Source organism: Gossypium hirsutum, chromosome D09 (genome assembly GCF_007990345.1).
Source record: "Gossypium hirsutum isolate 1008001.06 chromosome D09, Gossypium_hirsutum_v2.1, whole genome shotgun sequence".
NCBI lineage: Eukaryota > Viridiplantae > Streptophyta > Magnoliopsida > Malvales > Malvaceae > Gossypium > Gossypium hirsutum.
The window spans coordinates 22917498-22931493 of record NC_053445.1 but is presented as its reverse complement, the minus strand read 5'-3'; the positions used below and the strand labels follow the sequence as shown (position 1 = coordinate 22931493).

General features: G+C 35.0%; 1 non-coding gene across 1 annotated transcript; it reads right to left on the bottom strand.

The window, feature by feature from the left end:
• Positions 1-13243: 13243 nt before the first annotated feature.
• LOC121221443 (small nucleolar RNA R71) lies at positions 13244-13350 on the bottom strand. The gene has a single exon (XR_005918835.1). It is a non-coding gene; the product is annotated as a small nucleolar RNA R71 (small nucleolar RNA).
• Between the last annotated feature and the right edge of the window lie 646 nt (positions 13351-13996).

Below are 13996 nucleotides of genomic sequence, written 5' to 3'. Positions count from 1 at the left end.
CTATCTCTGGTTCAGTGGTATTTTGCGATTCTCAAACTTCATCAAGTTCAATCTTTTTCCCACTTCCTTTTCTAGAAACAAATTCTCTCTCTAGGAAGACACCAGTCCGAGCAACAAGTATTTTGTTCTCAGTGGGATTAAAGAAATAATATCCTTTGGTTTCTTTTGGATACCCCACAAAAATACATTTTTCAGATTTGGGTTCAAGCTTAGTAGACGTCTGACGTTTAACATAAGCTTCGCAACCCCAAATTTTCATAAAAGACATACTGGGACGTTTCCCAGTCCATATCTCATATGGTGTCTTTTGAACCGATTTAGATGGAACACAATTTAGTGTGAAAGCAGCTGTCTCAAGTGCATGTCCCCAAAAGGAAGTGGGCAGATTAGCATGACTCATCATGGATCGAACCATGTCTAACAAAGTTTGATTTCTTCTTTCAAAAACTCCATTCCATTGAGGAGTACCAGGAGGAGTAAGTTGTGAGACAATCCCACATTGCTTCAAAAGATCATCAAACTCTAAGCTCATATACTCTCCACCTCGATCAGATCGAAGTGTCTTGATAGTTTTCCCTAGTTGATTTTGTACTTCATTTTTGAATTCCTTGAACTTTTAAAGGGATTCAGACTTATGGCCCATGAGATAGACATACCCATATCTACTGAAATCATCAATGAAAGTGATGAAGTAATGAAATCCTCCTCTAGCCTGTATATTTATTGGCCCACATATATCAGAATGTATTAGGCCCAATAAATCACTAGCTCGTTCACTTTTACCAGTAAAAGGAGACTTAGTCATTTTTCCCAATAAGCAAGATTCACATATTTCAAATTGTTCAAAAACAAATGAATCCAAGAAACCATCTTTATGGAGCTTGGATATGCGTTCCTCACTTATGTGGCCCAAACGACAATGCCATAGATAAGTTTGATTTGAGTCATTTATTTTTGATCTTTTAGTATTTATGTTGTAGATGGGATTCATTTGATCTAAAACATAGAGGCCATTATTCAATTGTGCCGAACCATAGAAAACATTATTGAGATAAAAGGAACAACAATTATTCTTAATATTTATCTCAAAACCAATTTTGTCTAAACAAGAAATTGAAATAATGTTTTTAGTCAAACTGGGCACATAATAACAATCCTCTAAACATAAACCAAGTCCACTAGGCAAAGATAAATTATATGTTCCCACAGCTAATGCAGCAACTTTTGCTCCATTTCCAACTCGTAGGTCCACATCTCCTCTAGCCAAAGTCCTACTCCTTTGCAGTCCCTGTACAGAAGTACAAATGTGAGAACCACAACCAGTATCTAAAACCCATGAAGTAGTAGTTGATAAATTAATATCAATAACATAAATACCTGAAGCAGACATTCCGCTTATTTTGGCCTTCTTGACTTCCTCAAGATAGATAGGGCAGTTCCGCTTCCAATGTCCAGTCACACCACAATGAAAACAGTTTCCTTCCTTAGCCACCCCTCCTTTAGGTTTCAATGCAGCCTTTACTTTTCCAGGCTTGGGCCTAGCTTTGCCCTTGGGCTTTGCCTGAACTTTGGCCTTTCCCTTGCCCTTATTATTACAGACCATCAGTATAGGCTTGAGTCCAACCTTTTACATGTTGCCTTCAGCAGTTCGTAACATACTGAGCAACTGTGGCAGAGTCTTATCAATCTCATTCATATTAAAATTGAGGAAAAACTGGCTGTAGCTATCCGGCAACGATTGCAGAATAACATCAGTGGCCAACTCTTGGCTCAATGAAACCCAAGCTTAGACAGGCTTTCAATATAGCCAATCATCTTAAGGACATGAGGTCACACTGGGCTTCCTTTAGCCAGCTTACATTGGAACAGGGCCTTAGAGATATCGAACCTCTCTTGCCGTGCTTGCCCCTGATAAAGTTCTTTCAGGTGCTCAATCATTTCATAAGCAACCATGTCCTCATGTTGCTTCTGAAGCTCAGGATTCATAGTGGCAAGCATAAGACATCCAACGTCTACCATGTCATCGAGATGCTTCCTGTAAGCATCTCTATCAGCCCTCGAGGCATTAGTGGGTGGCTCGTTAGGAACTGGTTGTTCAATGACATATAATTTCCGTTCTTGTTTGAGGACAATCCTCAAGTTACGGAACCAGTCAAGAAAATTTAAACCATTCAACTTGTCCTTCTCAAGGACCGATCGCAATGATAGTGTATTTGTGTTTGCAGCCATAATATATCTACAACAATGAAATTATGCGTGTGAAAATTTATCAAATTTATATTAATCATTAAAAGGACTTAATTAAATGATGCTCCCACTATTTTACTACAAAACTAATACCCTCATACATTAGTTTCGGAAAGGCTTTCTTGAAAAGCATTTCAAGTGGGCTAAGGATCCATATTTCACCTCCTCTTAAGTCAGCTTTGGCTTTACTCTCAAGATTATGGTTATCTAGGTAAGCAACACTTGCTAATTACATCATATGTAACTCCTAAAGTTTGGTGAACAACTCTTGTTCTAATCATCTTATGATTTATCCAAATTACTTGCCTCTAGGTTTCTAATCCTATTAGAATAACCTAGTCAAGTCATTAACCAATTTTAACCTGCAAATATCACTTGTTTATTCTTCGCGTTTAACCAAGATAAATACTAGTACTTCGCTTTAGCAGAACCTACACAGTATTGATCGAGGCCTTAACGATGGCAAAATTGAAAGGCTATGTTGACTTAATATTTAATAGAGGGATTTTATTAAGATCGTTTCATCTCACTAATTTTGATTTACTTTAGTCCATTTAGCCATTTAATTGATCTCATCAATTAATGTGGTTCATTATTATCAAATTTTAACATGTTTAAAATTTGGCATGCTTTAGACATCCATAGCATCTCATACATGAATAAAGCAATAAATAAATGCAATAGTTATAGCCCATAAACTAAGGTGGCGCAACCCAAGCCAATAGGAGAACCAAAAGGAAACCTAAAGGTGTAAGCCAGTTTTCAAGCTATCAGTCCACACTGGTTGGCCCATCTTCCATCTCGGCTAGCCCACAGCAACTCTTGCAAATTACAATATGTAGAAACTCATTTTACATACGAGGGAGTAAGATGAGAAGAGAAATACAAGAGAATAGTAGCAAGGCACGACACGCAGGCCGTATTTATAAAATTACAACATTTTTTATCAAATGGGCTGTTGGGCTATAACTATGCATTTCAAACACCGTGCATGTCAAAAATAGCATATACAAATAAACACTTTTGTTAAGGTGTATTAAAACATATCCTTTCAACTTTATGGCCCACCAAGTTTTATTTATTAATATAAAAAAAATACTTTAAGTAAAACCTCACGATTTGATAACTTTTATCAAGATAATCGTGTTTTCAGGATTTTAATCCCTCAGGTTTCATGCCGGAACAACCCTTGTTCCACTAAACAGTTAACTTTTACTGGAAACTGTTAGCACCACCGTCGCACCATTATAGATCTGTTAACATTTAACTGTAATAACATAAAACCAAATAGGCCATAACATCATGATTAACATTTAATCCATTGTCAAAAGGAGCGGTTATCAGGTTACTATTAAACGATTTAAACAGTCGAATTTTACTAAAATTAAAGCATGCATCTCATACAATTGCATCACCCAAGTATTTAAACCTGAGTCCGTATCACACAAGTGGCTCTGACACCACTGTTGGATTGCCGGCACCCCTATGGCGCAGCGAAAAATAAAAATCCGGTGATCCTAACCAGGGATCCATGTGTGAGGAACGAATCGGGGTGAAAGTGGTTGCGAAATTACCTAATGTTTATTCAGAGTAGACAGCAACACCTCAACAACGAGTAGTCTAATCTGCTGTCGAACCAAACCGCAATCTATCGTGATTCCGGCCTCTACGTAATCCACCCAGTTGACTACGAACGGAAGGAATCCCCAAAACAGTTTTGAGAGTTATTTTTCTTTGAAGGCTGCTAGACTCAAACAAAGAAAAACGGGATTATATATATCCTTTTGTTTTAGGGTTTTTTTAAGAATTAAATAAATATAATAATATTTTAATCCGAAAATTATAATTACATTAATTATAATATAAGTTCGGTAAACCATATATTTATTTGAATTCTTATGCTAACCAAATTCATGTCCTCACTATACGTACAACAACCTTGTACATAATGTGTTGGAAATTTGATTACCGAATTAAATTAATTCTATAATTAATTTAATTCAAGCGACCCCAAAAACAATACCAACTATGGTTTATTCCGTTCATTTCAACTATAGGGTGTGACCCTATAGGTTCTTGTAACGTTAGCAGTAACACTAGAACGATTCTAATGCTACGAACAATGAGTGGCATCTAGCAATGCATCATTGCTACCTAAGTCACAAGAGATCATGAGTCGACATAACCTTTTTATGATTAACCTTTTATGCAATAATCCTTAAGTCTTTTATCTCTGGATTGGACACAAGTCATGGAATAGTCACACTTGCATTGTCCATTCCATGTTCCTTGATATCTTAAGCAGACATCTAATATCAACTTATTTGAGCATGGCCATGCATTTCTAGTCTCACTTAATCAAGTGGCCTAAGATATTACTCCCATTATGTAGGAGGGACTTATCCTATATCGACCAACCATATCCCTCTACATAGATTGTGGTATATCCAACATCAGTCTTTATAGAACAACCAGTTACGGTGTACATTTGACTGTATCAAAATATACAACTCACGATGTTGGGATTATGATGATCTCAAGTCTGAGGATCATATAAATATTAATCATTATGAGTAATGTCGTGACAATTACATAATAATCCAAGAAACATACTCATAACGGGTCAGTCCAATATGTTGTTCTCTAACACACATATTCATGTAATGATTTTGACATTCCATATCAATGACAACTTTTTATCATCAATCAACTAGACGTTAGTCTTAATGCATTATCGTTGTCCTATCCAACAATAATACTTGACTAAGGAACTTTTAAGAATAATCATATTATTCTCAGGAAATTATTATAAAACAATTTATTTATATACACAGAAAAGAAACTGAAATAATAATGGTAACGTCTTATATTAATAAACATGATAAATCAAGTATGTTATTACAACCATCCATGATTGATCTTTGGGCATACTCTAACAATCGCAACATACCCCTGAAGATATTGCAAGAGGAGTACACTGACTCCTATGTCGTCACACGGGTCCTAGTGTGTTACGACATCGACTTTGGATGGTAAATAACCCGAGCCAAGGGGTGTTTAGATCTGCACAATCAAACTTAAAACTCAGGAACGTCAGCTAAGCTAGGGTTAAGGACGACAACCACCTAAGATTTATAAATAGGCTCCCTTGCCATATGTAAAAGATACCAATTCCTTGGCTTAGAATTTCTCTCTTAAGTTTAGTTTAATTTGTCTCTTTTTCGTAGGTTTTAGTTTATTTTCGTTTTGTCTTTATTTCTAGAGATTCAATTTTTGAATACGATCAGACACTATGGATTCGTTCTTGCTCTGAATACAAATCAGGCCTTTATCTAAATCTTATATTTTTTATTCACGTGTTATGTTTATCCTTTATATCGATTTTATACTATTTACGAAGACCATGAGGAAATAATCCCTCTATGGGGGATTAACGAGTTGAGGTATGATGAATTGACTGTTTTGTAGGGTTACTCAATGGATCAGCTATTCGAGAAAGGAAGAACGTGAAACAAACCCTAGGCTTGACGACCCTAGGAAGTTATCAAGGTAGGAAGTAATAGGAAATTGGTACGGCCCATCCTTGAATGCCTTAACCCCAAGCTAGTCTAGACTGTGAGGTTGGAAGATAAGTAGTCCTTGCAGAGTCGTAGTCTTTGATCCTATTGGGATAGCGACTAGTTGATTGACGAGGAACCCGAAGCAACAATTAATGAAGAATACTAGAGCAAGCTAATCTCCCATAATCAAATTTGATTAATTCTACTTTTCAATCACTTGATATTTATTGCTTTATTTAATATATTTTATTATTATAAAAAAATCCTAAAAACTCCTTTTATTTTTACTTTCATACTATAACTTATTTCGAGTACTAATTAGATCTTTTTGTGTTTAGGTGAAAATTATCTAGCACTAGCATCCCTTAGGTACGATCCTTGGAGTTCTCACCTACTCCATTGTAACTATATTACAACTGCACCTGTATACTTGCAAATATCGCCTCGTTTATATATCTTTTATTATAGTATTCACACTTTGGGTGTTAGTACATCTGAAGGAAGTCAAGTGGTTGGCGTTGTTGCCAGTGAGGCAACGTCACTAGTTTGATTTTAATTTTTGCACTTCAGAAAGAATAATTAGAATTTTTTTATAGATATGACTTATTTATCTACAAGTAAACTGCCAACATTATGCAGGTCTTATAAACCTTTTTGGATTTATACTACCTACGATCTAGCATTTCCCATCCTGTCGTTCATAACTCACATTTTGAAATAAATCCTTCCTTGCTAACATGGATTTCTGAATATGTCATGTTTATAGATCGTAAGACTGAGGACTCTATTGTGGTTTTGCAGAGATTTGATCATATATGTAGCATCTTTACTTAAGCAGGCATTTCACCAAATGCTATTAAATTATTACTAATTCCATTTGCACTAGATGGGAAGGCAAAAATGTGGCTAGAAGCGCTTCCCTCAGACACTATTACTACTTGGACTGAGTTTGTGCAACTATTTTTTTTCTGAGAAGTACCTATGACAAAGGTACTAAGTTCTTATACACAATTCATTTATCTTAAGAAATTTATTTCTGAAACATTAGGACAGGCGTGGGAAAGGTTTAAAATGATTCCCAGATCCATATTAGCGGGGGGTATACACTTCGCAGTTCAGATGCAACATTTCTATTGTGGGTTGGAGAGTCAGAATAGACGAAAATTTGAAATTATGACTAGTGGAAGTATTTAGACGAAAACCTACGAGGAAGTTATGAAAATATTGAAGAAATTTAGCATTAATGAATCTACTTGGGAGGAATACTATGAAGTGGAAATTGAGGGACTAGAATCTAAAAGAAATGGAAAAGGGAAAGAATGTAACCAATTGGAGTTAATTATAAAAGAGTCAAATGATTACGAAACAAGAGAAGAAGGGGACAGTGTTGAGCAAGATAATGATCACATGGTATCCAAACTAGATTGGTGGAGTTAGAGTAAGGAGCAAGCAGAACAAATCATTCCAAATTCAACAAAAATGGCACCGTCTATTGTTAAACCTCCAAAATTAAATTTGAAGCCGTTACCCGCACATTTAAAATATGGACATCTGGGAGAACAAAATACTCTGCTAGTGATAATTGCTACAGGTTTAGAAGCAAACCACGAAGAGGCTCTATTAAGTGTTTTGAAGATGCATAAAAAAGTGACAGGATGGATGATTGCTGATATTAAAGGAATTAATCCTATTTTTTGTCAACATAAAACCAAATTATAAGAGGGAAAAAGACATGTAGTTGATGCTTAGCGTAGACTTAATCCAACTATAAAGGAAGTGGTAAAAAAGGAATTGTTTAAATGGCTAGATGCATGTATTTTTTACTCCATTTAAGATAATGGATGGGTTAGCCCTACTCAGTGTGTTCCAAAGAAGGGAGGTCTAACTATAATCGAGAATGATAAAAATCAGTTAATTCCAATGAGAATAGTTACTGGTTGGAGAGTATGTATTGACTACCTAAAATTGATTGACGCAACAAAAAATACCATTTCCCATTTCCCTTTATTGATCAAACCACTTTCACATGTCCTTTTGGTACTTATGCTTTTACAAGAATGCCTTTTAGCCTATGTAATGCTCCAACAACCTTTATGAGATGCATGACTGCTATCTTTCCTGATATGTTAGAAGAAGGATAGATGTATTCATAGACGACTTTTCGGTCTGTAGAGACTCTTTTCAAGAATGTTTGAGAAAGTTCTAAAAAGATGAGAAGAGACAAATTTATTGCTTTACTAGGAAAAATGCCATTTCATGTAAAAGAATTATTAGTATTGGGGCATTAGATATCAGGAAAATGTCTGGAAGTTGATAAAGAAAAAATTGAGGTTATAAAAAATCTTCCTAATCGAACAATTTTAAAGGAGATCAAACTTTTTAGGACATGCAGGATTCTAATAGAGGTTTATAAAAGACTTTGCTCACATCTCTAAGCCTCTTAATCAACTCCTTCAGAAAGAGATACCTTTCATATTTGACCAAAGTTGCGTCAAAGCCTTTGAGATAATAAAAGGAAAATATTGGAGCTCCAATATTCATCACCCCTAATTGGTTAGAACATTTTATTATCATGTGTGATGATAATGATTATGCAGTAGGTGCAGTTTTGGAAGAAAAGTCGAATAATATATTTGGGGCTATTCACTATGCAAGAAAAACATTAAATCCGACACAATGCAACTAAACTACAACTGAAAAAGAGATGTTGCCGGTAGTGTTCGCTTGTGAAAAAAATTGACCCTACTTAATGGGGAACAAAGTATACGTGTATACTAACCATTTTGCATTAAAGTATGTTATGAAGAAAAAAGAGACAAAAGGCAGGCTAATGAGATGGGTTATACTGTTTCAGGAATTTGATTTATGGATAATAGGGGACTGAGAACCAAATTACAAATCATTTATCTAGAATCGTGAATAATTTAAAAGTGGAGAATATTGAGGAAATTAAAGAAGCTTTCATAGATAAGCAATTATTTAGAGTAGACATCCATTAGACTAGGTTTGGCAAGCATATAACACTGTGATATGAAAATTATGTCAATTATATTACAAGAAGGGTCTTTCCACACAGGCATCTTGGAAATAGAAAAAGAGGATAGCCCATGAATAAAAAAATTACGTTCAAGAGGAACCATATGTGGTTCGACAATGTATGGATCAATTGGTCCAGAGGTGTGTAGCAGAGGAAGGGATACACGACATTTTATAAGGATGCCATACATATCCATGTGGAGGGCATTTCGATAGAAAAACGATAGCCTAGAAAGTGCTACAATCAGGATTTTATTAGCCAACTATGAATAGAGACGCTTATGAATTCGTATAGAGGTGTGATAGATGTCAGTGAACTAGGAATTTATCAAAAAAGGGATGAAATGCCACAAACAGGGATAATTGAGGTTGAAGTATTTGATGTATTGGGAATTAATTTCTTGAGACGTTTTCCAAGTTCTTTTAGGAATCAATACATTCTCCTACCTGTTGATTGTGTTTCAAAATAGGTTGAAACGGTCGCTTTACCTATCGATGATACAAAATCAGTACTGAGGTTCTTGAGAAAAAATATATTCGCTAGGTTTGGTACACCATGAGCGTTGGTTAATGACCAAGGATCGTATTTCTGTAGCAAGCAATTTGAAGCAGTTTTGGCTGAATACAACATAAGACATTGAATGACAACGACGTATCACCCACAAGCTAATGGGCAAGCAGAAGTGTAATCATGAAAAAAATAGATTCTGGAGAAAATAGTAAACCCAAGTCAAAAGGATTGGGAAGCAAAGCTAGACAGTGCATTGTGGGCTTACAAAACAACATATAAGACTCCTTTAGGTATGTCTCGATATAAGCTAGTTTACGGTAAGAACTACCGCTTACCAATTGAATTGGAAAAGAAGGCATATTGGACGATCAAAGAGTTAAATTTGGATCCAAAGTTAGCTAAGAAAGAAAGAATATTTCAACTCTAGGAATTGGAAGAATTCCGTTTTATGGCCTATGAAAATAGTAAAATGTATAAGGAGAGGAGTAGACTTTGACATAAAGCAAAGACTAGGAAGCATGAATTTCTACCTGGATAGAATTTTCTATTATTCAACCCAAGATTAAAATTATTTCCTAGAAAACTAAAATCAAGATGGACAGGTCCATATACCATACATCAGGTAACTCCTCATAGAACAATAGGGTTGATAGGAAAAGGGGGACAACTTTTTCTAGTAAATGGCCAAAGACAAACATTATTTTGGAGGAATAATCAACATAGTAGTTGATGGACAAATCTTGCATTGTAATGTGCTATGGGATTTACAAGGAATCAAGGGGGAAACCAACAAAACAAAAGAGTGATGATGAAGAAGAAGACCAAAGTGTTGATTCCACAAAATATAAGGGAATTTGTCCTACATGTCGCTACAAAGAAAATTATTCAGATCGTAGAACCTACTCCCGATGTCACAACATCATGGAGGGATGTTGCAACACCGCTGCGTAACTCTATTTTCCAAACTAACACTAATTGCTAATGTTTTTGTAGTTTAATTATATTAGGATCCTTAGTCTTTAACTTCTTACTTGTTAAAAATAAACTATAACTCTTAAATACTTTTTTTTCCTTCTAATATATAAATATGTTACATTGATCCTCTCTTTTATCACCAACAAAGAAAGAAAAAGAAATCAAATTGCAGACATAATAGATTGCGCAGCAAATTTAAGCAAAAATCTATTATCAAATGACCAGTTTCAGTGTAAGTGCTTTAAGCCCAGCTGTTGAGTTCCAAGAAGGCGACATGGATAAATACTTACAACATCTACATCCGTATACATTCATTCAAGAGCAGGAATTTGGAAACACAGAAATTTACACATTTTTACATACCCTTTTTAACTTAAAATCATACAGTTTCGATAAAATTCTTGTCGAAAAAATAAATAATTTTTACAAAATAATTAAAGTGCACTTAAAATATTAACAGTTGAATTTTATTTAATTTTATAATTAGTTTTGATGAATTTCAGTTATTTTCGACAGATTTGCACAAAGGGCGAAAAAAGGCTCGGCAGACACTACTAGAAGCGCAAAACCGAGAATCAATTTGAAGTATCGAGGTGAACTAAATTTCAGCCTAAGATGGTCCAAAATTATATGTATTAATTTATAATATAATTAATTTTAATTTATATCCAATTTAATTTGGGTTAATAAATTATTATTAATTAATTAATTATGAAAAAGTGGTCTAGTTGAACTGAGCCGAGTGAACTGAACCGACCAAGTAATAGACAGCCCAAAAACGGTCCCAAGAGCTGGCCTAAATCACCTTATTAGATGATTATTTAATCTTACAAAGAGGCCCTTGAAGACTTGTTCAAGTTGCATTCGAACCCCTCCACAATTGGTGGCTTTGTAGATTTGCCTCAAGCCTAAATTAGCAAAGTTGAAACTATCAACCTTGCCACATGTGTGGCCGGCCAAGGGAGGGCTCTTTGGCTGATAATTTTAGCTATTTTTAGCAGCCCTCCTTAGTTATAAAAACCCCCTTAGTCTGGTCATTTGAAAAATACACCTTAAGCATTCACATCTTTCCTCTCTTCTCTCCACTTTCTCTCTTCTTTTCCATTCCAAAATTCCCTTTCTCTCTTGCCGATTCCTCCTCTTGGGAAAAGGGCATTCATGAGCTATTTGGAGCAGCAATTAATTTTTCATAGTAGCCTTGGTCGATGAGGACAATGGAGAAAGAAGAACAGAGCAACTAGTCAAGCCACGGAAAAACACCAGATTTGATTCTTGTTCCCTATCTCTTTAATTTTTTTTGATGTTATGCTGAACATATCTATGAATATTTATGTTTTTGGAATCGTTAATTTAATAAATTTAGCTTGAATTTAATTCGTGTTAGTTTGATTGCATTTTGTTTGTTAAATTTATTGAAATTGTGTTTATGTTGTTATAGGCTCGGTAAGATGCTTGATTAAGTAAAAATATGACTAAGTTATTCTTGCATTACAATTTTTAGGTAACTAAAGAATTAATTATTTAAACAGATTGAAATTGTAATTAATGGACACAATACTTAATCAGTACATGTTTAATCATTAAGGTAGCTGAGGGTTAGATTAGTAACGGTATCTGACGATACATTTGCCTTGCATAACTTGCAAGATTATTGTGATTAAACTGTTTCAAGGTAAGGATACTTTGTTACCTCACATAGTCTTTTATGTACGTATTAAATCGAGTTAATTGTTTGACTTGACATAGGGATATGTACAAGAGATTATTTCGATTTAATAAGTATGTATGTGTAATAACATATTTGCCTATTAAGATTTGTTTAATCAGTTGAATTGACATAGGGATATAGTCAAGATATAAATAGATTTTGGTAGATGAGTATGTTCATATTAGTTAGCAAATTACTGAGTTGCCGTGAACTTTTTCGTAACAATATAAACATGAGTTTAATAATTCTAAGTTAAGAAATGTAATTAATCTAACACAATTATGTCATCTTGATTAAAATCTTATTCTGAAATTGTGCATTTGAGATTTATTTATTTAGTTTACTTAGTTTAAAATCTTAGTTTTTAATTATCCTTTTCAAACAAAGTATTTTTCTTCACCAAAGTGTTTTAAATAGCATTCATAAATAATTCTTTTCACAGTCTCTGTGGGTACGATAACTCGACATTTACTTGTCACTTTATTACTTGTTTCGATTGTGTACACTTGCACATTTCCGTCGTTCCAAGTTTTTGGCGCCGTTGCCGGGGACTATGTTTTTAAAAGGTTATTATTTGTGAAGTTGTTAGTTTTGCATTTTGGTTTTTTTTCTTTTCAAATTTTAACTTAGTTAATTTTTTTGTGATTATTTCAGGTGTTTATGAGTATTGATTGAATCATCGATTTACACCCTGTAGACCCTAAGATTGAACGAACTTTTTGACAGCGAAGAAGACAAGCAAGTCAGAGAAGGACCGAAGAGATGAACTTCAAAAATTTGAATCAAAGAAATAGAACAAACCTTGCTCAAAATCCTATCCTTATTGCTGATGATAGGGATAGAGCTTTGAGACAATATGCCGTACCAATATTTCATGATCTTAATCTAGGTATTAGGAGACCCGAAATTGAGGTACAACAGTTTGAGTTGAAGCGAGTCATGTTCCAGATGCTTCAAACAGTGGGCCAATTTAGTGGAATGCCTACCGAAGATCCTTACCTACACTTAAGACTGTTTATGGAGGTGAGAGATTCTTTCAAGTTAGCTAGAGTACCTGAAGATGCATTACGATTGAAGTTGTTCCCATATTCACTAAAGGACAAAGCTCGAGCTTGGTTGAACTCATTATCACCAAACATAATTTCGACATGGTAAGAGTGAGCAGAAAAATTCCTTATGAAGTATTTCCCACCTAGCAAGAATGCTAAGTTGAGGAACGAGATTACTGTTTTCCAACAAATGGATGTTGAGTCATTGTATGAGGCATGGGAAAGGTACAAAGAATTATTACGGAAGTGCCCTCATCATGGAATCCCACATTGCATACAACTTGAGACGTTTTATAATGGTCTCAATGCTCACACAAGGATGGTAGTGAACGCTTCTGCTAATGGTTCTCTCCTTTCTAAGTCTTATAATGAGGCTTATGAAATCATTGAGAGGATTTCAAGCAACAATTATCAATGGCCAACCAATCGAGCAGCGTCTGAAAGACGAGTCGCTGGAATACATGAAGTACACGCTCTTACGTCACTTGCATCTCAAGTATTATCAATATCCCCAATGTTAAAAATCTTACTACAAATGTGTGTAATAGTTTTGCAGCACAGCCACTGAATCAATTTGAAAATGTAGCCTGTGTTTATTGTAGGGAAGGACATTTGTTCGAAGAATGTCTATCGAACCCAGAATCTGTGTATTACATGGGTAACTAGAACCAAAATCGAGGAAGGCAAGGGCTGCAATCCAATTTATATAACCCATCATGGTGAAACCATCTGAATTTTTCCTAGAGTAACCAAGGGGCAGGAACCAGTAATTATTATGTCCAACCTAGATCGACCCAGCCACCTATTTTTTCCCAACAAGCTCAGAAAGCAACCCAAGCTGAACCATCCAATAGCCTAGAGAATTTATTGAAGGCATAAATGGTGAAAAATGATGCCTCTCTAAAGAATT